General features: G+C 41.9%; 1 pseudogene across 1 annotated transcript in view; it reads right to left on the bottom strand.

Annotated features, from left to right (window-relative positions):
• Positions 1-1,389: 1,389 nt before the first annotated feature.
• LOC309974931 (traB domain-containing protein-like) overlaps positions 1,390-26,289 on the bottom strand; it is a 90,689-nt pseudogene continuing 65,789 nt past the window's right edge. The window contains exon 2 of the transcript in view: positions 1,390-2,283. The product of the transcript in view is annotated as a traB domain-containing protein-like (transcript). The remainder of the gene's footprint in view (positions 2,284-26,289) is intronic.

The following is a 26,289-nucleotide window of genomic DNA, read 5'->3' as shown; positions in this document are numbered from 1 at the left end:
ATTACTACAGCAACTCTATGCCAATAAAATGGACAACCTGGAAGAAATGGACAAATTCTTAGAAAAACACAACCTTCTGAGACTGAACAAGGAAGAAATAGAAAATATAAACAGACCAATCACAAGCACTGAAATTGAAACTGCAATTAAAAATCTTCCAACAACAACAAAAAAAAAAACTTCCAACAAAAAAAAGTCCAGGACCAGATGACTTCGCAGGTGAATTCTATTAAACATTTAATGAAGAGCTAACACCTATCCTTCTCAAACTCTTCCAAAATATAGCACAGGGAGGAACACTCCCAAACTCTTTCTATGAGGCCACCATCACCCTAATACCAAAACCAGAAAAAGATGTTACAAAAAAGAAAACTACAGGCCAGTAGCTCTGATGAACATAGATGCAAAAATCCTCAACAAAATACTAGCACCAGAATCCAATAGCACATTAAAAGGATCATACACCATGATCAAGTGGGGATTATCCCAGGAACGCAAGGATTCTTCAATATATGCAAATCAATCAATGTGGTACATCATATTAACAAATTGAAGGATAAAAAACATATATAATCTCAATAGATGCAGGAAAAGCTTTTGACAAAATTCAACACCCATTTATGATAAAAATCCTCCAGAAAGTAGGCATAGAGGGAACTTACCTCAACATAATAAAGGCCATATATGACAAATCCACAGCCAACATCATTCTCAATGGTGAAAAACTGAAAGCATTTCCTCTAAGATCAGGAACAAGACAAGGTTGCCCACTCTCACCACTATCATTCAACATATTTTTGAAAGTTTTAGCTACAGCAATCAGAGAAGAAAAAGAACTAAAAGGAATCCAAACTGGAAAAGAAGTAAAACTGTCACTGTTTGCAGATGACATGATACTATACATAGAGAACCCTAAAAATGTTACTAGAAAACTACTAGAGCCAATCAATGAATTTGGTAAAGTAGCAGGGTACAAAATTAATGCACAGAACTCTCTTGCATCCCTATACACTAATGATGAAAAATCTGAAAGAGAAATTAAGGAAACACTCCCATTTACCATTGCAACAAAAAACATAAAATACCTAGGAATAAACCTACCGAAGGAGACAAAAGACCTGTATGCAGAAAACTATAAGACACTGATGAAGGGTAGTTTTATTTTATTTTATTTTATTTTATTTTATTTTATTTTATTTTATTTTATTGACAGTGAAATAATTCTTTATTTGGGCCGGTTGGGAGAGGGCAGGCAAGGCTAAGCTGGACCCCCATGGGGGGTGGCACCCAGGAGCTCCTCAGGGGGCCAGCTCCTGTGCCCCTTGGCTGTGTCACAGGAGTAGCCACAGGCAGCCCCCTGGACGGACGTGGTGGCTCCCTCTGTCCTTCCTACTTGTGTGACCAGGCCTCGGGGGCCCTCTGCAGGCAGTACTGGGTGGCAGGCAGTGACAAAACCAGGCTGCTGGCATGGCGCCCCATCCAGTACAGGCCATAGCCCAGGAGGCCCAAAAAGGCGGCCTTCATGGTCAGCCAAGACACTCTGCCAGAGACGGACAGCAGGGGGACCATCATTATCTCCTGGATGTTGAGGTCAGTGGTCCAGTTCTTCTCGATGCCAGGGACATGGCCCATGCCCACAATGCCCACCACCATAGAGGGGACGCACTTTCTGCACTCGGCATCAGAGGCATGCAGCAGCTCCAGGCACCAGGCCGCCTGCCTCAGCATGTAGGTCAGATAGATGTCCCGCTCAGACACGGTGCAGTGCAGGTCGGGGAACTCGCCGATCATCTCAGCCATCATCTGCTCCAGGGAGTCCTGCTTGCACCACTCCACATCATCCTTGCTGATAGGGTCTGACAGGAAACATAGGCCCCAGGCCAGCTTGATCTTCTGCAAGAAGGAGAGGGTGGCAATGGCCCTCTTGAAGGTGATGGGGATAGGCTGGTCACCCAGGTGGAACTTGCAGAAATGCACCTTGCTGGCCTCCTTGAAAACCTCCCTGAGCTCACCTCCAGGGGCCATGCCCAGCTTCTCCATGATGTGGGCGGACACCTTCAGCAGCAGCATCTGCATGAGTTCTGACATGACCCCGTTCTGCCTTATGGCCTACTGCAGCTTCTCCAGGCTGATGTCCTTGGCCTCACGCAGCAGTGTACACTAGTTCATCTTCAGCACGTCAGGCCGCACCTCCCAGATGGTCTTCACCATGTCCTTTATGCTTTCATCGCTGAAGTGCGCCATGCCCACCATGTGCACCCAGCTCCCGTCCTCGGCCACCAGCTCGATCACCAGGGAAGATGATACAAACGATAGAGAGATATACCATGTTGTTGGATTGGAAAAATCAACATTGTGAAAATGACTATACAGATTAAACGCAATCCCTATCAAACTACCAATGGCATTTTTCACAGAACTAGAACAAAAATTTTCACAATTTGTATAGAAACACAAAAGACCCCAAATAGCCAAAGCAATCTTGAGAAAGAAAAACAGAGTTGGAGGAATCAGGTTTCCTGACTTCAGACTATACTACAAAGCTACAGAAATCAAGACAGTATGGTACGGGCACAAAAACAGAAATATAGATCAATGGGACAGAATAGAAAGGCCAGAGATAAAACCATGCACATATGGTCACCTTATCTTTGATAAAGGAGGCAAGAATATACAATGGAGAAAAGACAGCCTCTTCAATAAGTGGTGCTGGGAAAACTGGACAGCTACATATACATGAATGAAATTAGAACACTCCCTAACACCATACACAAAAATAAACTCAACATGGCTTAAAGACCTAAATGTAAGGTCAGACACTATAAAACTCTTAGAGGAAAACATAGGCAGAACACTCTATGACATAAATCACAGCAAGATCCTTTTTGACCCACCTCCTAGAGAAATGGAAATAAAAACAAAAATAAACAAATGGGACCTAATGAAACTTAAAAGCTTTTGCATAGCAAAGGAAACCATAAACAAGATGAAAAGACAACCATCAGAATAGAAGAAAATATTTGCAAACGAAGCAACAGACAAAGGATTAATCTCTAAAATTTAGAAGCAACTCATGCAGCTCAATATGGAAAAAAAAAAAAAACCACCAACCCAATCCAAAAATGGGCAGAAGACCTAAATAGACATTTCTACAAAGAAGATATACAGATTTCCAACAAACACATGAAGGGATGCACATCACTAATCATTAGAGAAATGCAAATCAAAACTACAATGAGGGGATTCCCTGGTGGCGCAGTGGTTGAGAGTCCGCCTGCCAATGCAGGGGACACAGGTTCGTGCCCCGGTCCGGGAAGATCCTACATGCCGCAGAGCGGCTGGGCCCGTGAGCCATGGCCGTTGAGCCTGCGCGTCCGGAGCCTGTGCTCCGCAACGGGAGAGGCCACAACAGTGAGAGGCCCACGTACCACAAAAAACAAAAACAAAAAAACACTACAGTGAGGTATCACCTCACACCAGTCAGTGGCCATCATCAAAAAACTTACAAACAACAAATGCTGGAGAGGGTGCGGAGAAAAGGGAACCCTCTTGCACTGTTGGTGGGAATGTAAATTGATACAGTCACTATGGAGAACAGTATGGAGGTTCCTTAAAAAACTAAAAATAGAACTATCATATTACCCAGCAATCCCACTACTGGGCATATACCCTGAGAAAACCATAATTCAAAAAGAGTCATGTACCACAATGTTCATTGCAGCTCTATTTACAATAGCCAGGACATGGGAGTAACCTAAGTGTCCATCAACAGATGAATGAATAAAGAAGATGTGGCACATATATACAATGGAATATCGCTCAGCCATAAAAAGAAACGAAATTGAGTTATCCGTGGTGAGGTAGATGGACCTAGAGTCTGTCATACAGAGTGAAATAAGTCAGAAAGAGAAAAACAAATACCATGTGCTAACGCATATATATGGAATCTAAAAAAAAAAAAAAAATGGTTCTGATGAACCTAGGGGCAGGACAGGAATAAAGACACAAGACCTAGAGAATGGACTTGAGGGCACGGGGAGGGAGAAGGGTAAGCTGGGTCGAAGTAAGAGAGTAACATTGACATATATACACTACCAAATGTAAAATAGATAGCTAGTGGGAAGCCGCTGCATAGCACAGCTCGGTGCTTTGCGACCACCTAGAGGGGTAGGATAAGGAAGGTGGGAGGAAGATGCAAGGGGGAGGGGATATGGGGATATATCTATGCATATAGCTGATTCACTTTGTTATACAGCAGAAACTAACACAACATTGTAAAGAAATTATACTCCAATAAAGATGTTAAAAAAAAAAAAAAAGCAAGCAGTGACTTCCCCGGTGGTACAGTGGTTAAGAATCCGCCTGCCAATGCAGGGAACATGGGTTCGATCCCTGGTCCAGGAAGATCCCAAATGCCACAAAGCTACTAAGCCTATGTGTGCCACAACTACTGAGCCTGTGCTCTAGAGTCCATGAGCCACAACTCCTGAGCCCATGTGCCACAACTACTGAAGCCCATGCACCTAGAGCCCGTGTTCCACAACAAGAGAAGCCACCACAATGAGAAGGCCACACACCGTAATGAAGAGTAGCCCCCACTCACCGCAACTAGAGAAAGCCCTCACACAGCAATGAAGACCCAGCGCAACCAAAAGTAAATAAATAAAAGCAATCATTTATTTAAAAAAAGAAGAAGAAGAAGAAGAAGAAGCAGGCAGAGGGGTTGTATTTGAGGGTAGCCTGGGGATTGTAGCAATCACGAATAATGAACGTAGGGAGCATAATTTCTGGCTTACATGTACTCCCACAGATATTTAATCTTCTCTACATTCTGATGAGGTGTCTATTGTTCTTCCCACTTAGGGATGAGTAAAAAAGTTCAGAAATCATCTGATGTGATAGATGCAGTAGGAAGATATGGACCATGGAGCAGATGCTTGGGTTTCAGCTCTGTCTCCAATAAGAGCTGGCAGTGCAATACAGGCCCAACTACTTAAATGTTCTATGCCTCTAGCTTTCTCATCTCTAAAATGGGGTAATAATATTACTTACTTCATGAGATTTTCCTAAAGATTAAATGTATGCTTAGAAAGAGAGCTTGGCACATTATAAGTGGTATATAGGTGCTGTTGCTGTCACTACTACTATTACTACTGTGATTATTATTATTACCTGAATTGCCAACTAAGGAGAGCTGTATTCTCCTACATAATTCTCTGTCCCCAAGAGTCTCAAATGCCTACAGCTATAGCCAATCAGCTTCCACCACAGATTTAGCTACACCCCAGGCTCAAAACCCAATCATCTGGTACTTAGAAGAATTTAAGGAGCCCATAGCCTGCTGTTCAAGATTCATCTTGTCAGCCTTGGTGCTTGGACCCATTCTGATCTTGTGCCCCATGAACACTGGGGTTCTGTCTCATGCCTCAGCATGCATTTTCCCAAGGCTATGAGGGACCGAGGTGCAGGGGGTGTCCTGCAAGCAGCAAGCTAACCACCTGCTGAGACTACTCCATCCTGGCACATCCTTGCCTGGCTGGTGCAACACCCTTGAGCTTCTGATCATACCGCCACCAAGTGAATCTCCTTCCCTGGTAAACATGCCTGCCCTCTGGATCTGAGACCTCCCTGGCCTACATCAACCCACCGCTAACTAGGTCTTCTTCCAACAAGAGTCACCCAGTTTGGGAATGGCATTTCTTCATTTCTACCAAGTTCCACTTTCCCTTTTAACTACATAATTTGATTTTTTTTTAAATCAATGGCCTCTTGCTAATCAACCTCCTGCCTTGGCATTTGTGCACTGAGCTTATACAGCAATCCAAAGCACTAGGCTACGTTAGGCCTTCACACAAATGCAATTGCACTTTTACTGCTGCCATAATTTTGAGTTGCTGAGTAACGAGACTGATTTCTCAGAGAAGTGAAAGGCAAATATGTGGCCACTCAGCAGCCAACTTCTTCTTCTTTTTTTTTTTTTAATTTTATTTTTGGCTGTGTTGGGTCTTTGCCACTGTGCACAGGCTTTCTCTAGTTGCGGTAAGCAGGGGCTACTCTTTGCTGTGGTATGTGGGCTTCTCATTGCAGTGGCTTCTCTCGTTGAGGAGCACGGGCTCTAGGCGCATGGGCTTCGGTAGTTGCAGAATGTGGACTCAGTAGTTGTGGCACACGGGCTTAGTTGCTCCGTGGCATGTGGGATCTTCCCGGACTAGGTCTCGAACCCGTACCCCTGCACTGTCAGGCGGATTCTTAACCACTGCGCCACCAGGGAAGCCCATCAGCAGCCAACTTCTATTTCTTTATAATTTAGTGCCACCAAGGACTATGTCTCGTTTTTCCTCCTTTCTGGTCACAGTAACCTCAACTGTCGAGAATAGCTGGGTGGTATTCAACCCAAGCAAGCTACACCTAGTCCTACTTATTCTTTTAAAAATATACATGAAGGGGAAATACTTCCTGAAAGGTGCAAAAGGAGCTTGGCAGACTCTCTCTCTCCAGCAAAACAACTATTTAATTGGTGAAAATTATTTTTAAAAACTTATTTAAAGTCTCTAGAAATTGTCCTAAATATGTACAGCAATGGGAGAAACATTCACTCTAGAAAATCTACTAAACCTCAGTAAGAACAGTGAGAGTCTATGGTATCTGAGCCACAACTCACTCCCTTACCCCCTACCCCACAGCTCTACATTACAGAAGCTCTGCCCCAAGTCAATGTGTCCAAGAAGAAGAGGGCTCCCTCTCCCTCCAGCTCCCAGTGTGGAGCTCCTGTTTCATCTTGTCAGGGGGCAGTCCACTGGTTTTGCTCATCCCTCTCCCCAGCCCCAGGTTGCAGAAGTTCTATTCTGGTTGATGCTGCAGAGAGGACCAGTCTCCCTTCCCTCACTCAGCCCCTACTTATAGGGGAAAAGCTCTACTCTAGGCTCAGCAGGCTGAGATGACTGGGGACCCAATCACTCTATTCCCAGTTTGCCTGTAGGGAAGAGGTTTCATGTTACTAGAGATAAAGAGGGACACTTTTTTTTTTTTTTTTTTTTTGCGGTACGCGGGCCTCTCACTGTTGTGGCCTCTCCCGTTGCAGAGCACAGGCTCCGGAAGTGCAGGCTCAGTGGCCATGGCTCACGGGCCTAGCCGCTCCGTGGCATGTGGGATCTTCCTGGACCGGGGCACGAACCCGTGTCCCCTGCATCGGCAGGCGGACTCTCAACCACTGCACCACCAGGGAAGCCCAAAAACTATTTTTTTAAAAATGAGAAAGAACTCAAATTAATAACCTAGTCTTTCAACTAGAAAAATAAGAGTAAACTAAACCCCTAAAAAAAAGCAGAAGGAAAGAAATAATAAAGATTAGAGCAGAAAAAATGAAATAGAGAATAGAAAAATGATTTTAAAAAAATAAAAACAAAAATTTGGTCCTTTAAAAAGACTAAGAAAATTGACAAACCTTTAACTAGAGTGACCAAGAAAAAAGCAGAGAAAGAATACTTGACACTAAAATTAGGAATGAAAATGAGAACATCCCTACCAGCCTTACAGAAATGAAAAGAATTGTAAAGGAATACTACAAATAACTTTATGCCAACAAATCAGATAAAATAGATGAAATAGGAAGTTCTTAGAAAAACACAAATTACCAAAACTGACCTGAGAAGCAATAGAAAATCTGAATATACCTGTAACAAGTAAAGAAATCAAATTTGTAATTTTAAAACTTCCCACAAGGGAAAGCTGAGGCCCAAATAATTTCACTGGTAAATTCAACCAAAACTCAAAGAAGAATCAGTACCAATCCCTCATGAAAACTTCCTAAAAATAGAAGAGAAACATTTCTCAATTCATTCTATGAGGTCATTACTACCCCGATATCAAAACAAAACAAAGACGTCACAAGAAAACTACATACCAGTATCCCTTACGAATATATTTGCACAAATCACTAACAAAATACTAGCAAGCTGATGTCAGCAACATGTGAAAAGGATTCTATACCATAACCAAATGAGATTTATCCCAGGAAGGCAAATTAGTTTACTATCTGAAAATCAATTCATGTAACGCACCATATTAATAGAATAAATGACAAAAAATATCATTTCAAAAGAGGCAGAAAAATAATTTGACAGAATCCAATAACCTTTCAATATTTAAAAGAAAAAACCTCGAGAAATTATAAATAGAAGGAAACTTTTTCAACTTGCTAAAGGGATCGAAGAAAACCCACAGCATCTTACTTAACGGTGAAAGTCTGAGCGCTTTTCTCCTAATGTCAGGAACAAGACAAGGATGTCCACTCTTGCCACTTCTATTCAATATCGCACTGGGGCGGGGGGGGGGCACTCAGCAAAGATGCAACACACATGATTAATGTATAAAAATGTTTTATTTCTATACATTGGCAATAAACATTATGGAAAAAATTAAGAATTCAATTCCATTTACAATAGCATGCTATTTCATACTAAGAAATAGAATGAAAAAAATAACATAGTCAGGAAAAGGAAGTACAAGACTTGTACACTTAAAACTACAAACATTGTTGAAAGCAATTAAAGATATAAATGAATGGAAAGACATTCCATGTTCATGGATTGGAAGGGTTAATATTAAGATAGCAATACTCACAAAATTCATCTACAGATTTAACACAACCCCTATCAAAATCCTAACTTCCTTTTTTGCAGAAACAGAAAAGCTGATCTTCAAATTCATATGCAAATTAAAGGGACCCAGAATAGCCAAAAGAATCTTGTAAAAACAAGTTGGAAGACTCACACTCCCCAAGTTCAAAACTTGCTGCAAAATTACACTGCAATCAAGACAGTGTGGTACTGGCATAAGGATAGATCAATGGAATGGAATTGAGGGTCTAGAAATAAACCTTTACATTTATAATCAGTTGATTTTCAACAAAAGCGGCAAGACAACTCAATGGAGAAAGAACACTCTTTCAACAAATGAAGCTGGGACAACTGGATATCCACAAGCAAATGAATAAATTTGCACTCCTACCTCAATTATATACAGAAATTGACTCAAAATGGATCATAGACTTAAATATAAGTGCTAAGTTATAAAAGTCTTAAACAAAAACATAAAAGCCAATTTGTGACTTTGGATTAAGTAATGGTTTCTAAATACTATAACAAAAGTACAAGCAATAAAAGGGGGGAAAAAAGGAAATTGGACTGTATCAATATTAAGACTTTTGTGCCACAAATGATACCATCAAGAAAGTGAAAAGATGACCCATGGAATGAAATAAAATATTTGCAAATCTTATACCTAATATGGGACTTACATTCAGAATATATTTTAAAATTCTTAAAGCTAACAATGACAAAAACAAATAACACAGTTTTTAAGTGGGTAAGGATCTGAATAGATATTTTTCCAAGGAAGATATACAAATGATCAATAAGTGCATAAAAAGATATTCAACATCATTATTCATAGGGAAATGCAAATCAAAACCACAATTGGATACCACTTTACATCCACTACACTGGCTATAATTTAAAATACAGGCAATGACAAACATTGGTGAGAATGTGGAGAAATTAGAAGCCTCACACATCGCTGGCAGATTTTTAAATGGTGCAGCCACTTTGCATAAGAGTTTGGCAGCGACTCAAAACGTTAAATATAAAGTTACCATGTGACTCGGCAATTCCACTCCTAGGCATATACCCAAGAGAAATGAAAACATATATTCATACGCTTGTACACAAATGTTCATGGCAGCATTAGTCATAACAGCCAAAAAGTAGAAACAATCCAAATGCCCATCAACTGATGAATGGTTAAATAAAATCTGATATATCTATATAATGAAATATTATTCCACAATAAGAACAAATAATGTACAGATACATACTACCATATGCGTGAACCTTGAAAACATTATGTTAAGTGAAAGAAGCTAGTCTCAAAAAACAACACCTTGTGTTTATATGAACTATCCATTTATATTAAATGTCCAGAAAAGTCCAGAATTGGAAAGTCTGTAGAGAGAGAAAGTATATTAGTGGTTGGGCTGGAGCAGTGGTTGGGAGGAAATGGGGAGTACTAACAGGCATGGAGTTTATTTTAGGGAGACAAAAAGTTTCTAAAATTAGATAGTGTTGATAGTTACACAAACTTGTGAATATACTAAAAAACATTGAAATCTACACTTTAAATGGTTTAATTGTGTGGCAATGTGAGTTATCTCTCAATAAAGCTGTCTAAAAATCATCATCGTTCATGTATAGGAAGACAACATTGTTAAGATGTCAGTTCTTCCCAACTTGACCTAGAGATTCAATACAATACAGTCAAAATCCAAGCAAGTTATTTTGTGGATATCAACAAAATGATTCTGAAGTTTATATGGAGAAGCAAAAGGCCTATGATAGCCAACACAATACTGAAGGAGAGCAATAAAGTCACAGGACTGACACTACTTGACTTAAAGACTTACTATAAAGCTAAAGTAATCAAGATAACATGGTATTAGTGAGAGAACAGATAAATTAATGGGACAAAATAGAGAGCCCAGAAATAGATCCACACAAACACAGCCAACTGATCTTTGTCAAAAGAGCAAAGGCAATACAATGGAGAAAAGATAGTCTTTTCAACAAATGATGCTAAAAAAACCGGACAGCCACATGCAAAAACAAACAAAGAATTTAGACACAAACTTTACACCCTTTGCAAAATTTAACTCAAAAATGGATCACAGATATAAATGTAAAGCACAAAACTATAAAACTAGAAGATAACATAAGAGATAATCCATGTAACCATGGGCTTGGAGATGAACTTTTAGATACAACACCAAAAGCACAATCTATGAATGAAAAGAATGCCTATTAATTAAACTTCATTAAAACTAAAAATTTCTGCTCTGCAAGACACACTGTTGAATGAAAAAAAAGAAAAGCCACAATGGAAGAAAATATTTGCAAAACACATACCTGATAAATGATTTGTACTCAAAATATATGAAGAACTTTTAAAACTTAACAAGAAAAAAACTACCCACTTTAAAAATGGGCAAGAGATCTAAACAGACACCTCACCAAAGAAAACATAAAAATGGCAAATAAACATAGGAAAAGACGCTAAATATCACATGCCATTAGGGAACTGCAAATTAAAACAAGATACCACTTCACACCTATTAGAATGGCAAAATCCAAAACACTGACAACAAATATTGACAAGGATGTGGAGCAACAGGAATACTCATTAGGTTCTGGTGGGAATGCAAAATGGTACAGCCACTTTGGAAGACAGTTTAGCAGTTTCTTACAAAACCAGACATACTCTTAATACAAAATCCAGTAATTGCACTCCTTGGTATTTACCCAAATGAGTTGAAAATGTCTATCCACAGAAAAGCCTGCACACAAATGTTTATAGCAACTTTATTCATAATTGCCAAGATAACAAATATGTCTTTCAATAGGTGAATAGTTAAACTGTAGTATACCCAAACAATGGAACACTATTCAGAGATAAAGACAAATGACCTATCAAGCCATGTAAAGACACGGAGGAAACTTAAATGCATATTGTTGAATGAAAGAAGCCAGTCTGGAAAGGTCTACATACTGTATGATTCCAACTATATGATATCTGTAAAAGGCAAAACTACAGAGACAGTAAAAAGATCAGTGATTGCCAGGAGTTGGGGAGAGGAAGGGACGAATAGGTGGAGCAAAGGGAATTTTTAGGGCAGTGAAACTACTCTTTATGATTCTATAATGGTAGATATTTGCCATTATGCATTTGTCAAGACCCATAGAACGTACAACACAAGAGTGAATCCTAATGTAAACTATGGGCTTTTGTTAATAATGATGTATAAATATTGTCATCAATTATAATAAATGTTCCACAATAATGCAATACTTCAATAACAGGGGAAACTAGGGATGGGGAACTCTTTGTACCTTCCACTAAATTTTTCTATAAACCTAAAACTGCTCTAAAAAATAATAAAATCTATTAATTAAAAAAGAAAAAGTTCAGGGCTTGCCTGGTGAAGTAGTGGTTAAGAATCTGCCTGCCAGTGCAGGGGACACGGGTTCGAGCCCTGGTCCGGGAAGACCCTATATGCTGCAGAGCAACTAAGCCCGTGTGCCACAACTACCGAGCCTGCACTCTAGAGCCCACCAGCCACAACTACTGAAGCCTGCACACCTAGAGCCCCTGCTCCACACCAAGGGAAGCCACTGTGAGAAGCCCACGCACCGCAATGAAGAGTAGCCCCAGCTCGCCGCAAGAGAAAGCCCGTGCGCAGCAACAAAGACCCAATGCAGCCAAAAATAAATAAATAAATACAAAAGGAAGAAAAAAGAAAAAGTTTCCCAGTCATTTCTCATGTGCGATCCTGTTGCATATCACCAATTCAAGCACAGAGAGATGCTTGATTCTTGAGAGTGAGTGTTTGCTCTTATCTCTTTCCACAAGGACACAAGTAAATAAATTATAAAATAATAATAATTTGTCATGTAATATTTGGTAATCCAAAAGAAAATATGTAATCTGGGTGTGAGTTATACAGTGTATAGTAAAGTGAATACCGCCTTAAAAACTAGGATATCATCAGTATTGCTACATCCACCTATATGCTCCTCCTCATCCTATCTCCTTCCTCCCATCAAAGGGAATAACGATTTTCCTGAGTTCTGTGTTTACCATTCCTTTGCATCTTGTGAAACAGCTTGGTGTTAGGAAGGCAGCTCTGGAACTTCACTGCCTACATCATTGCCATGGTGGTAGGCAGCTTCTAAAATGACCGCCAGTGATTCCAGCCAGCTGGCATATTTACTCCTTTGTGTAATCTCCTTCCCTTGAGCAAGGACTGGACTTGAAGGCTTGCTTCTCTTCTGAGGAGACTATGGCAACCATCATGGGATGTCATTTCCAAGACTGGGTTGCAGAAAGATTCTAGCAGCCATCTTGTTCTCTCTCTCTTGCTTTTTCTCTTGCTGGCCCTGATGGAAGCCAAGTGCCATGTTTTGAGCTGCCCTATGGTAAGAATCACATACCCTCAGTCCAACAAACCCAAGGACCTGCATCCTTCTGAAAGCCACGTGAGTGAGCTTGGAAACGGATCCTCCTCTAGTTGAGCCTTGAGATGACTAGCAGCCCTAGTGGACACCTTGACTGCGGCCTTGTAAGGAACCCTGAGCAAGAGGACCCAGCTAAGCCATACCTAGATTTCTGACCCACAGAAACTGTGAAATAATTTTGTGTTTTTAAGATACTAGATTTGGGAATACAATACTCTCCCCTTATCCACGGGGGGATATGTCCCAAGACCCCCAGTGTTTGCTTGAAACTATGGATGGTACCAAACCCTACATATGCTATGTTTTTTCCTATATATAATACCTATGATAAAATTTAATCTATAAATTAAGCACAGTAAGAAACTAACAATAATCACAAATAATAAAATAGAACAATTATACTGTAATAAAAGTTTTCTGAATGTGATCTCTCTCTCTCCCTCTATCTCTCTCTCTTTTTGTCAAAATATCTTATTGTACACTGGACAAACAGCTGACTCATGTCCTGGGCAGGACAGAGCAGAATGGTGAGAGATTTCATCACACTGCTCAGAATGACATGTACCTTACAACTTATGAGTTGTCTCTTTCTGGAACTTTCCATTTAATATTTTTGGACCACAGTTGACCATGGGTAACTGAAGCTACAGAAAGTGAAACTGCAGATAAGGGGGTACTACTGGTAATTTGTTATGCAGCAATAGATAACTAATATGGGCATTTTATTAGCTATGTGATCTTGGGAAAATAACATAATTTCTGTGCCTCTGTTTCATAGCTATGAAATAAAGTTATCTTCTCATGGTGTCTAGAGAGGATAAAATAAGTTAATCTACAAAAGGCTTAAAGTGGTTTGTGGTGCATAGTAAGTGCCTAGTAAATGTCAGCTATATGTCTGGGTTGACTGATATATGTATGGATTCCTCACTGAAGGTGCAGACAAGACCCAACCTCTCCTCACTTCAGCATGAACAGGCACTGCTGATGTTGGGATATTGGAGAAGGGGCTGCAGGTCCACAACATTTATGCCTGTTTATAAGAGCTTGCCCCCCTTTTCTGAGGTGGGGGGACTAGTTTCAGGAGCTGGTCCTCCACTGATAAGATGAAATGTATTGAAGTTTGTCTAAACTGACTGTGTTCAATGTTCAGGGAGCTTCCATATCAAGAACTTGGTGAGTCCCCACTGAAGACACTGATATTACAAAAGGAGAGAAGACATCTCTGTTCAACCCTCAGTTTCCCTGACTGACAAACACAGATCTCTATAACTTCTTTTCATGGGTTATACCTACCATTTATCCCCAGCCTCTCTAGAGCACCTCAGACCAGAAGTGCCAAAAGCAATACACAGGTATCTGGGTATGAACACATGGAAGTTAAACAAGATACTGAGGTGTGTAATTCCAAAATTTAGTGATTTGCTTATGCTTCAGTCATTGATTTATGCCCACTGCAAGCCAGGCACTCTGCTAGTTCATGAAGTTCAACACCAAATAAGTTAAGGGGCTTCGGTTGGGATTTGAGGATTCATGCAGATCTCTCACCTAAGTGTAGGGGTCTGTAGTCCTGTTTGCCTGGGTTCACCATTCTTCCTTTCTTTCCCTAGTAGCAATACTGGGAAGTCACTAGTCCATAAAGCTATACGCATGGAACTTCCATTGAGCATTTTGGTGCCTCCCTTTTAAATACAAAAGGCACTGGGGCTCACCAGATGTTTGAGGAAATGCTCTATCATGGAAGAAAGACTAACATAAGCAAAGCAGGGGGAAAAAAATTGGGAAATAGAAACAAGGTATTGATAGATTTTTTAAAAACAACCTGTAACTGATATCCCCAGAGATATAGGGAAAACTATTGTATCCTTAAAACAAGAACTTATGAGATGGCTGCTAGTCATCTCAAGGCTCAACTAGAGGAGGATCCGTTTCCAAGCTCACTCACGTGGCTGTCAGAAGGATGCAGGTCCTTGGGTTTGTTGGACTGAGGGTTGTTGGACTGATTAAAGAGAAATATTAAAAGAACTCTTGAAAATTAAAAATATTATAACAAGTAAACAACTCAGTAGAACGGTTGTAAGAGTAAGTTAAGGGAACCTCCAAAGAGATGCACAGAGCACCAGAGAAGTGAAAAATGGGAGAAAGTACAAGAAGATTATAACACCAATGAGAACAGCCAATATTTGAATAACAGAGACTCCTAATAAGTACCTACTGTACAGCACAGGGAACTCTATTCAATACTTTGTCACGGCCTATGTGGGAAAAGAATCTAAACAAGAGTGGATGTATATACATGTGTAACAGATGCCCTGTGCTGCACACCTGAAACTAGCACAACATTGTAAATCAACTATATCCCAATAAAAAGTTTAAAAAAATAACAGAAGCTCCAGAAAGAGAGAAACCAAGAGGGGAAATTATTGAAGCAGTAAACCAGGACATGAATTTCCAGATTGAAAGTGCCCCCAAGTACCAGAACAAAGGATGGAAAACATCACCCACCAACTGACACTGAAAAAATCAGGAAAAAGAATAGCATCAGACTTCTCAATATCAACACTGCAAGGCGGAAACAATGGAGAAATACGTTAAAAATCCTGAGAGTCAGGGGAGAGATGATCTCCATTCTATAATTTTATATTCAGCCAAACTGTTAAGGAAGTGGGAGGATATAATAGAAAATCACCTCACACATACAAGATCTCAAAAATAGTGCTTCCCATGAACCCTTGCTCAGAAAACTGCTAAAGGATGTTCTCCACCAAGATGAGGGAGCAAATCAAAAAAGAGAAAGCCTGGCATCCAGGGAATCAAGAATTGAATACAGGAGAGAGTCAAGGGAATTTCCAATGTGATGATGAAGGGAAGTTCCAGGGTGACAGATGAGCGAGAAACCAAGTTGGAGCAGGAGGACCAAGAATTAAATCAATACATAATTTTACGTGTCAACATATTTAAGAGAAAATTATAATTCTGCCAGGGAGCTTGGGGATGAAATAGTGATAGGTACATAGAAAACCAAGTAAATGACAAATCAGGGCAATTATAACCCAAGGAAAACAACAAAGTTGTACAAGAAAAGAAATGTAATCATGATACACTATGTAACTCAAGCTGAGACTAATACAACCATAATAACATAAATATTGAATACTAATATTACCCAAAAATGATAATATAATCATATTAGGAAGATAGAAAGAAATGTGTTTTGGGAGATAAGAGAGATAAATCCTCTTCTTACACAAAAAGAAGTTAATAAATGGTAAGTAGATATTTTTTAAAAAAACAGAGTAAACATGTTATTTAGAAACATGGATAATACTGGAAGAAAACAGCTAAAAGGCTGGAAATGGTTGCCTGAGGGAGAAAAATAATTAGGAGAAAGGAAAAGTTCTGCCTTCCCTTCAAAGACTTATATGGATATTTATTCTTTTAAACTAAGTACATGAAATTTAAATATGGACTGCATAATAGATGATAGTGTTGAATTAACTTTGAATTCCCTAGTTGTTATAATGGTATTATGATTATATAGAAGAATGCCTTTAATTCTTAGGAGATACATGATGAAGTATATAGGTATAAAGCAATACAATATCTGTAATATATTTTTAAATTATTCAGCAAAAATAAATAATAAGATAGGTAGATGATAGATGGGTAGGTAGATAGAGAGATAGTTGATAGACTGGCAGAGATGAGAAAATAAAGAAATGTAACAAAATGTAATTGGTGAGACTAGATAAAGGGTATGTAGATGTTCACTGTACTTTTCTTTCAACTTTTCAATCATCTTTTTTTTTAAATTTATTTATTTATTTTTGCTGTGTTGGGTCTTCGTTTCTGTGCAAGGGCTTTCTCTAGTTGTGGTAAGCAGGGGCCACTCTTCATCGTGGTGCGCGGGCCTCTCACTGTCGTGGCCTCTCTTGTTGAGGAGCAAAGGCTCCAGACGTGCAAGCTCAGTAGTTGTGGCTCACAGACCTAGTTGCCCCGCAGCATGTGGGATCTTCCCAGACCAGGGCCCAAACCCGTATCCCCTGCATTGGCAGGCAGATTCTCAACCACTGCACCACCAGGGAAGCTCTTAATCATCTTTTATATTTTTCAAAATAATATGTTTGTGGGAAAACCACAACATTTTATCAGGTACATTGTTACTCTGATAAAAATAAAACACTTGGCCCAATGCCTGATATATTTATATAGGCATGCTATCTATCATTAGTATTTTGATCATTATCACCATCATTATTTCTCACTAAGTGGTCCAATTTACAGATAAGAAAGTGATAGATCACTGATTGTTACTCCTGGATAATAAGAAAAAATATTAACCAAAGACAATTTTTACTTCACCATTCACCCACCCACCTATCTACCCAGGGTCTAGGGCCTAATGTGTAGCACTAGAAACGTAAGCAAATATGCTCTTTCCTCTTACGTAATGCTCATGGTCCATACCTGAATGATAGTTGTGGTCACCTCTGGTTGGAGATGGTCCAGAAAATGACCAATGGCCTGGTTAAAGAGATATAAAAGAAGCAGAATCACAAATGTTGAAAGGAAAGGTAGTTTAAGGTACCTCTCAGGTGTCCAACTTGGTGGATCTGGGTGAGAGATAGGATGTTGCCTAGAACGAGACCAGCCACCTTAACTTTTACAGTACCTTGTTCAGAGTTGCTTAAGGGTGTACGCTGACTTCCCACCCCAAGAGCCATCCCGAGACCTGGAGCCTGTTGTGTCATAACTATTTATTCTAAATGTATTACATTCACACCTGGCCCTATTTCATGTTACCATTTTCTGTCCACTTGAGAAGAGCTGAAGGTCTTCCCAGAGTCTAGCCAAACAACTTAATGACTTATGTCCTAAAAAAGCTCAGTACAACTGCAGATTTAGAAACACCAGTGTGCACCTCCTTACCCTGGTCACTTATAAATGCTTAGAAGACCAATATAATAATGAGACAACCTCAAAGGAACTCATCTTCACGTGTCTCTGTTCTGAAGCAACAGGTCAAATCTAACTGGTGTTTTCTGCCACTAGGTTGAGTCCCTAACCTCTGAGTAACATGTCATTTGTGTGTGTGTGAGTGTGAGTGTGTGTACACAGATAGACTAGCAAGTATATATACAGTCGATCCTCACTATTCACAGACTCCATGTTCATGAATTCCCCTGCTTGGTAAAATTTATTTGTAACACCAAAGTCAATACTTTCACAGTCATTTATGGACATGCCCAGAGCAGCAAAAAAATTGAGTGGCCTGACATGCACATTCTCAGCTGAGGTTGAACAAGGCAACACCCTTGTTTCAGCTCTTATACTATAAACAAGTGTCTTATCTGAAGTCTATTTAATGCCCCGCCCCATTTTTCTTTTTTTGCATTTTTGTGCTTTTTCTGGTGATTTTACTATTTTAAAAGGCCCCCCAGGCATAGCGATGAAGTGCTGTCTAGTGTTCCCAAGCACAAGAAAGTTGCGGTGGGCCTCGGGGAGAAAATACGTGAGTTAGATGAGCTTCATTCAGGCGTGAGTTATAGTGCTGTTGGCCGTGAGTTCAATGTTAGTGAGTCAACAGTATATATTAGAGAAGGCGTCTTTAAAGAGAAACACATAGAACAAGGTTATGTATTGATTGGCTGACAGAAATGTTGCAACCTGAGGCTAGCAGGAACCTGACCCTTTTATTTCCCCTAGAAGCAATGATTCAGTATCCACTAAGTCAGAGTTTGTGGCAACTTTGTAGACCACAACCCGCATAAATAATAAGAATCAACTTGCAATATGTGTTTGTGTGTCTATAGGTTTATGTACATATATTATGTATGTATATATATATACACATATGTATATATCTTTCCAATGGCTCTTTGAAAAGTAATATCAACAGGTCCTCCTTTGTTGCTTGATTTTTTTCAAAACAACCACCAAATGCACTTCCCCCAAGGTCACATGTTAAAATTCTAGGATGGGGCTTCCCTGGTGGCGCAGTGGTTGAGAGTCCGCCTGTCGATGCACGGGACACGGGTTCGTATCCCGGTCTGGGAAAAGCCCACATGCCACAGAGCGGCTGGGCCCGTGAGCCATGGCCGCTGAGCCTGTGCGACCGGAGCCTGTGCTCTGCAGAGGGAGAGGCCACAACAGTGAGAGGCCCACGTAACGCAAAAACAAAAAAAAACAAAACAAAATTCTAGGATGTAGCTGAAAAGGGGCAGGAATTCAAATGACACGGCTGACAAGGGATTAATCTCCAAAATACAAAAACAGCTTATACAGCTCAATATCAAAAAAACAAACAAACCAATCAAAAAATGGGCAGAAGATCTAAAAAGACATTTCTCCAAAGAAGACATCCAGATGGCCAATAGGCACATGAAAAGATGCTCATTGTCACTAACTATTAGAGAAATGCAAATCAAAACTACAATGAGGTATCACCTCACACTGGTCAGAGTGGCCATCATCAAAAAATCTACAAATAATAAATGCTGGAGAAGGTGTGGAGAAAAAGGAACCCTCCTACACTGTTGATGGGAATTCCTTTAAAAAACTAAAAATGGAGCTACCATACAATCCTGCAATCTCACTCCTAGGCATATATCCAGAGAAAAACACAATTCAAAAAGGTACATGCACTGCAATGTTCATAGCAGCACTATTTACAATAGCCAAGACATGGAAGCAACCTAAGTGTTCATCAACAGACGAATGGATAAAGAAGATGTAGTATACATACACACAATGGAATATTACTCAGCTATAAAAAAGAATGAAATAATGCCATTTGTAGCAACATGGATGGACCTAGAGATAATCATACTAAGTGAAGTAAGCCAGAGAAAGACAAATATCATATTATATCGCTTATATGTGGAATCTTAAAAAAAAAGATACAAATGAACTTATTTACAAAACAAATAGACTCACAGACATAGAAAACAAACTTATGGTTACAAAAGGGGAGGCGGGGAGAGGGATAAATTAAAAGTTTGAACTTCAAATATATACACTACTATATATAAAATAGATAGCGAACAAGGACCTACTGTAATAGCACACAGGGGACTCTACTCAGTGTCTTTTAATAACCTACAATGCGAGAGAATATAAAAGAAGAATATATATATTTATACATATATGTGTAACTGAATCACTTTACTGTGCACCTGAAACTAATACAACATTGTGAAACAACTATATTTCAATTCAAAAAAAAATTTTTTAACGGCACAGGAATGATATAGGAAAAGTGTGGAAATGATAACTGTGGCTAGATAAGTCAAAAATCATCTCCCTTTGCAGAAATGTTCAGGTCCCCTCACTCTGAGCTGCACCCCTCACAACCAGTACCTCTAAGAACCCCACGGCTCTGGTCTGCAATCGTGTACCTACCGTGGTCCTTCACACTGCCCTCAGCCTAGGCTTCTATAGATTATGGGTAATGATTGTTTCCCATGAGAAGAAAGGATGAACGGGAGAGTCTTCCCCACCCTTTTGGCCTCAGCCATGGAGCATTCACTTATAGTGGGTAACAAGTACACAAACAACCCCAGGTACTTTATCTTGAGCCCTGGTCATCTAAGTATGATTATTTATACATTGTCTGGCACATAGTAGGCATTCAGCAAGTATGAACAAATTAACATCTTAGTATAAATAGTCATTCTTTCCCTTTAAAATATGATCCTGAAAGATCTGTCCATTCCTAATGATGGTTTTATTATTCTTAAGGACATTTTCTTTTCTTTGCATCAGAGAAACACATCTTCAATTCTGCATCAAAAGTCACTGGGTGCTGGTGGGAATGTGAATTGGTTCAGCCACTATGGAGAACAGTATGGAGGTTCCTTAAAAAACTACAAATAGAACTACCATATGACCCAGCAATCCCACTACTGGGCATATACCCTGAGAAAACCAAAATTCAAAAAGAGTCATATACCAAAATGTTCATTGCAGCTCTATTTACAATAGCCCAGAGATGGAAACAACCTAAGAGCCCATCATCGGATGAATGAATAAAGAAGATGTGGCACATATATACAATGGAATATTACTCAGCCATAAAAAGAAACGAAATTGAGCTATTTGTAATGAGGTGGATAGACCTAGAGTCTGTCATACAGAGTGAAGTAAGTCAGAAAGACAAAGACAAATACCGTATGCTAACACATATATATGGAACTTAAGAAAAAAAAATGTCATGAAGAACCTAGGGGTAAGACAGGAATAAAGACGCAGATCTACTGGAGAACGGACTTGAGGATATGGGGAGGGGTAAGGGTGAGCTGTGACAGGGCGAGAGAGAGTCATGGACATATATACAGTAACAAATGTAAGGTAGATAGCTAGTGGGAAGCAGCCGCATGGCACAGGGATATTGGCTCGGTGCTCTGTGACCGCCTGGAGGGGTGGGATGGGGAGGGTGGGAGGGAGGGAGACGCAAGAGGGAAGACATATGGGAACTTATGTATACGTATAACTGATTCACTTTGTTATAAAGCAGAAACTAACACACCATTGTAAAGCAATTATACCCCAATAAAGATGTTAAAAAAAAAAGTCACTGGGTAAAGAAGGTTTGATTCAGTGACCTGGATTTATTGAAATTGCTTGAAGAGAACATCAGTGCCATAAACAGTGGTAAGCGCGCAGCCGAGACGCCATCCAGTCTCACCTTGGCCCATGCTGGCACCCCTGTTCTCACAGCTGGCAGCCCCAGTCCACACAGTGAGAACCTAGTGTACACAGCTGGCTCCTAATCCAGTCCACACCTGGCTGGCATCCCAGTGCACACAGATGGCACTCCAGTCCATTCAACTGGCTGGCACTTGGATTCTCACGGCTGGCACCCCAGTCCACTCAGATGGTGACCCAGTCCACACACCTGGCTGGAACCCAGGCCCTCACAGTTGGCACCCACTCCACACAACTGGTGCCCCAGAATGGCAGCTGCTCCACTGGGAATGTTCTCACTGTTCCTTGCTCTTGACAACAAAGTCTGTACTGGCCTCTGAACACACCTCAGGTGACTACTCTGTTCTCACTAAGCAAAACAAACTTCGATGACACTAAAAGGGGGTTAGGTAAGACACCTAGTAAAGCTTTCCAGGCAGAAGAGTTTAAGACATGACCACAAGGAACCTCTTTTATTGAGGATTCCCAGAAAGGAAAGCACTTACAGGTTTCCCAGATGGTGTGAATGTAGTTCTAGTAAGGGGCCTCTTGGAGCCCCTTTGACCTGCGCTGGGATGGAGGTTGTTCTCTTCAAGGTGTCCAGGCTACTCCAGGCACAGCAAAGTCAAAAACATGGCTCAGGTCTGCATCAGGAGCAAAGGCCCTGTGAAGTCAGGCCCTGACCCTTGTGGAGGTATAGTGACCATGGTGTGGGGACTCCACGTTGTCCAAAAAACCCACCAGGCAAGCCTAGCACAGATGAACACTGGAGTCCAACTGCAGGTAGAAAGGAGCATCATGGGAGTCTCGGATACTGGACCAGACAGTGCACAGTGGGTCTGGAACAGTGCTCTTCTCAGATGGAACATACTTAGAAGGGCACACACACCCATTCCTAACTCTTTATGATCTTACAGAGACAGCTGAATACAACACCTGTTGGAAACATGTCGAAGGGGAAACGCAGAAAGTAATTCCCTAAGCCCAGGCCAAGAATGTTGCTGAGAGAATATTCAGGAAGGTCAGCTCCCCTGAGCTCAGTGGCACTGCCACTCATTATCTTGGGAGTGCATCTTCCCCTCTATCAACCTTGGTTCGTTCAACTTGGAAATGAGAATGATGGTGCTTATCTCTCAGAAGCTCCTTCCACCATTGCCTCAGTCTGAGCTGATCCAATTAGATCCTCCCTCTTGGGCATTTGAAAGTGAGATGGAAAGACCACATAAGTTAGCCATGGATATCCTCCATTTGCCCCTCCAAATCCACACCCTATCCTTCTCTGCCCTGCTCTGTGCCCTGGGAAGCTGACCTCTATCTGGATTGTATCAACTGGCCTCCCTGACCTCCTGGATTCTAGCCTGATCTGGCCAACATGAGGCACCAGCAGGAGAGAGGAGAGTGGAAGGAGAGAGAGGTAGGGGACCTTATTCCCACAGTTCCGTCTCTGCCAGGTTACGGTTTCGCAGTGGCTGAATTCCTCTACCGAAGGTCATGACTCTTGTCAGGCAGCCTTTCTCCCATTGCCACAGGCTTTGCCAGGTTCAAGGGCACCACTCCCTCCCCTTGCCCCTTCTGATCTACAAAAAGAAATGGTTTCCCACTTTGCCAGCCCCAAGGTGCTTCAGGGTCCCTTGCTGGTTTCCCTGAGCCCTTTACTGGTAAATAGTCTCTGCCCTAAGCTCTCTTTGACCTCCCCTTTCGAGCAGACCTTCTGTGTCCTGCTGGACCCCTGACAATACGGGGAGCCAAACCGGAAAGCCTCAAAGAGTTAATGACCTGAGGTCACAACTTGGGGGCATCATGATAGCCCTTGTAGAAGCAGGATCATGTAGCTGTAGAGAGCATCCAAGGAGCAGATGGCTGCCTGGTGACTCTCCAGGACCCACACGGCATGACCACGCATCCCATACTCCAGAGTCCCTTCCAACAACCTCTCTGGCTGAGCTAGCTTGAGCAGGCTTCTGATTCTTGTGTTCATGGATCCCTGACTGAAACACACGCCTGTCTTTATCCCACTCTAGGACAGCAGCTGCCTGTTACTTCTCACAAGGACTGGACTTCCTACTGGTGAAAAGGTCTATCCCTTTTTAGGTACGAAGAGCCAGATGGGTGGGTTCTATGTCTGCTCTTGAGCGCGCTGGATGATCAGTACCCAGCCTAGCACATGGCAGAGTAGACACTCAAAAATATATCGTATTGAATGACTAAACAAATAATCTCCAAGCAAATGTGTTTGTTGGGTGCACAAACACAAGATCATTTCAGAGGAGACGCTTAGTTGAGAAGGACTGTTGGGCATTTTGCTAATTGGCTGAATAAATACGAGTCCACTTTTCTCTTCCACCCAAACCGCCTTTGATTTATCGATGTTCTGTAAAGCCGGCTGCCACAGATGACCGGAAATGCCTTCCCAGGCACGTAGGGGCACTGGAAGAGGAGGAACTACTTGCCTCCAGGTACACAAGACCTGAGCATTTTGCTTTCTGGTTTTGAAATGTAGGAGAAACAACAAAGGGTTGAAGGATGACATTTTGGCTGGATGTAGAGGATAAATATTCCTAGAACTGTAGATTCTCAGAATTGGAAGGAATGTTCAAGGTTGGCAAGTCCAGTCTTCCACAAGTGGTAAAATGGCCCCCAGCAAAGGCTGGGGACCCCTCTTGCCCGGCCCAGAGAGGTGCTGTGCCTCCCCAGACTCCCCCCTCTCCCAGCTCAGCAAAGGCTGGGGACCCCTCTTGGCCGGCCCAGAGAGGTGCTGTGCCTCCCCAGACTCCCCCCTCTCCCAGAAAAGGCCTGGCATTCCAGAGGAGGCAGGCAAGGGGGTGTCCAAGGCTCACCTGCGCCTGTGGAAGATGGGGTGATGGCATCCTCACTGTGGGTTCCACGGGACACAGGAAGCACGTGGAAGTGGCAGAGACAGGGTCAGGGGTGGCAGTCACGGTCATGCTCTGTCCATGCCCCTGTGAACACGGGGTCTCACAGGGCAGGGGCTTTGGCTAAGCAGGCCCAGTCATGGGTGCCCACACCAGCCCAGGCAGGTCCTCTTCACAGAACTCAAGTGCTCGTCGAATGTTGCCACGTCTCTGTCTCTCGGCTTGCAGTGGGCAGGCGCGGCCTCCACCACCCTCAGGAGCCTGGACTGGAGGTGCTGCCAAAGAACGTACCCCCCCCACCCCCCAGGTTGCCATCCAGAATGAGCCGGCAGTGCCAGGTCCATCTCAAAAGAGATGCTCAGAACTGCTCTATCGTAAGTATGTATCATATCATACTGTATCATATCATATTGTATCATGTATCATGTTGTATAGTATCATATGTTATTACATCATATCGTATCATATCACGTCGTGTCATATATCATATCGTATGGTATCATATTATATCATTTCTTCTTATCACCTCTATTTTACAGATAAAGAAACTGAGGCCCAGAGGGACTAAGTCACTTGTCAATGGCTACCAAGAATGTGAATCACAGTTGGGCTCAGGTGCACGTGAGCTTTCAAGAGCAACAGGTGTTTGGTGGAGAGTGAACGGGGGACAGGGCAGGGAGGATCAAAACCTGCCTGGAGAATAGGAGAGGCTTGGAGGAAAACATGGGCCAAGCTTTCAAGGTTAGGTAGAGGCTCTCCTGGTATCAGAGAAAGGGCATTCCAGTCAGGGCACAAGTTTGCCTCCTGGGTGCCAAACTCTGTTCTAGGAGTTGGGAATGCAGCCTTCAACAAGATATACAGAATTTCCTGACCTGGGGAAGCTTATACTCTGGTGAGAAAGATAGACAACAGGGGCTTCCCTGGTGGCGCAGTGGTTGAGAGTCCGCCTGCCGATGCAGGGGACACAGGTTTGTGCCCCGGTCCGGGAAGATCCCACATGCCGCGGAGCGGCTGGGCCCGTGAGCCATGGCCGCTGAGCCTGCGTGTCCAGAGCCTGTGCTCCGCAACAGGAGAGCCCACAACAGTGAGAGGCCCGCATACCACACACACAAAAAAAAGACAACAAAAAATAATAATAATTAACTCTGTAGTGTGTTAGGTGATAAATGCTGTGCAGAAAAATTAAGCAGGGAATGGGAGTTAAGGAAGGAGTTCTGGAAGAATAAGATGGTCAGGGAAGGCTTCAGATATCCATTTGAGCAAATACTTGAAGGGTTAAGAATGAGCCATTCAGGTATGTACAGGAAGGGCATTCCAGGCAGAAGAAATAGCAGGTGCAAAGGCCCTGAGGCAGAGGCATTCTGGGTATTTGCGGAGCATCAAGAATCCAGTGGAAGGAGAGGGAAGAAGGTAACTGGACTGAATGGACTCTAGGGTTACCCATTGGGGGAACCTTTCTGTGCCTCAGTCTTTTCATCTATATAAGGAATGCACCCTCCCCAGGTATTCAGGGACCAGGATGCTCCAGGCAGGTTTCCACTGCCTTCTCCCCTGAGGTCTGAGTCTTCTTCTGTCTCAGTAAAAAGGACCTCAAGTAAAAGCCAAGGGGCAGCTGGCTGGGAAGCCAGAGCAGGCAGCACAGGGAAGGGGCAGGACAAACAGGGGAGTGA

The sequence above is a fragment of the Leucopleurus acutus genome, assembly GCF_964270905.1.
Source record: "Leucopleurus acutus genome assembly, chromosome: 2".
Lineage (NCBI taxonomy): Eukaryota > Metazoa > Chordata > Mammalia > Artiodactyla > Delphinidae > Leucopleurus > Leucopleurus acutus.
This window is presented reverse-complemented; position numbering and strand designations above follow the sequence as displayed.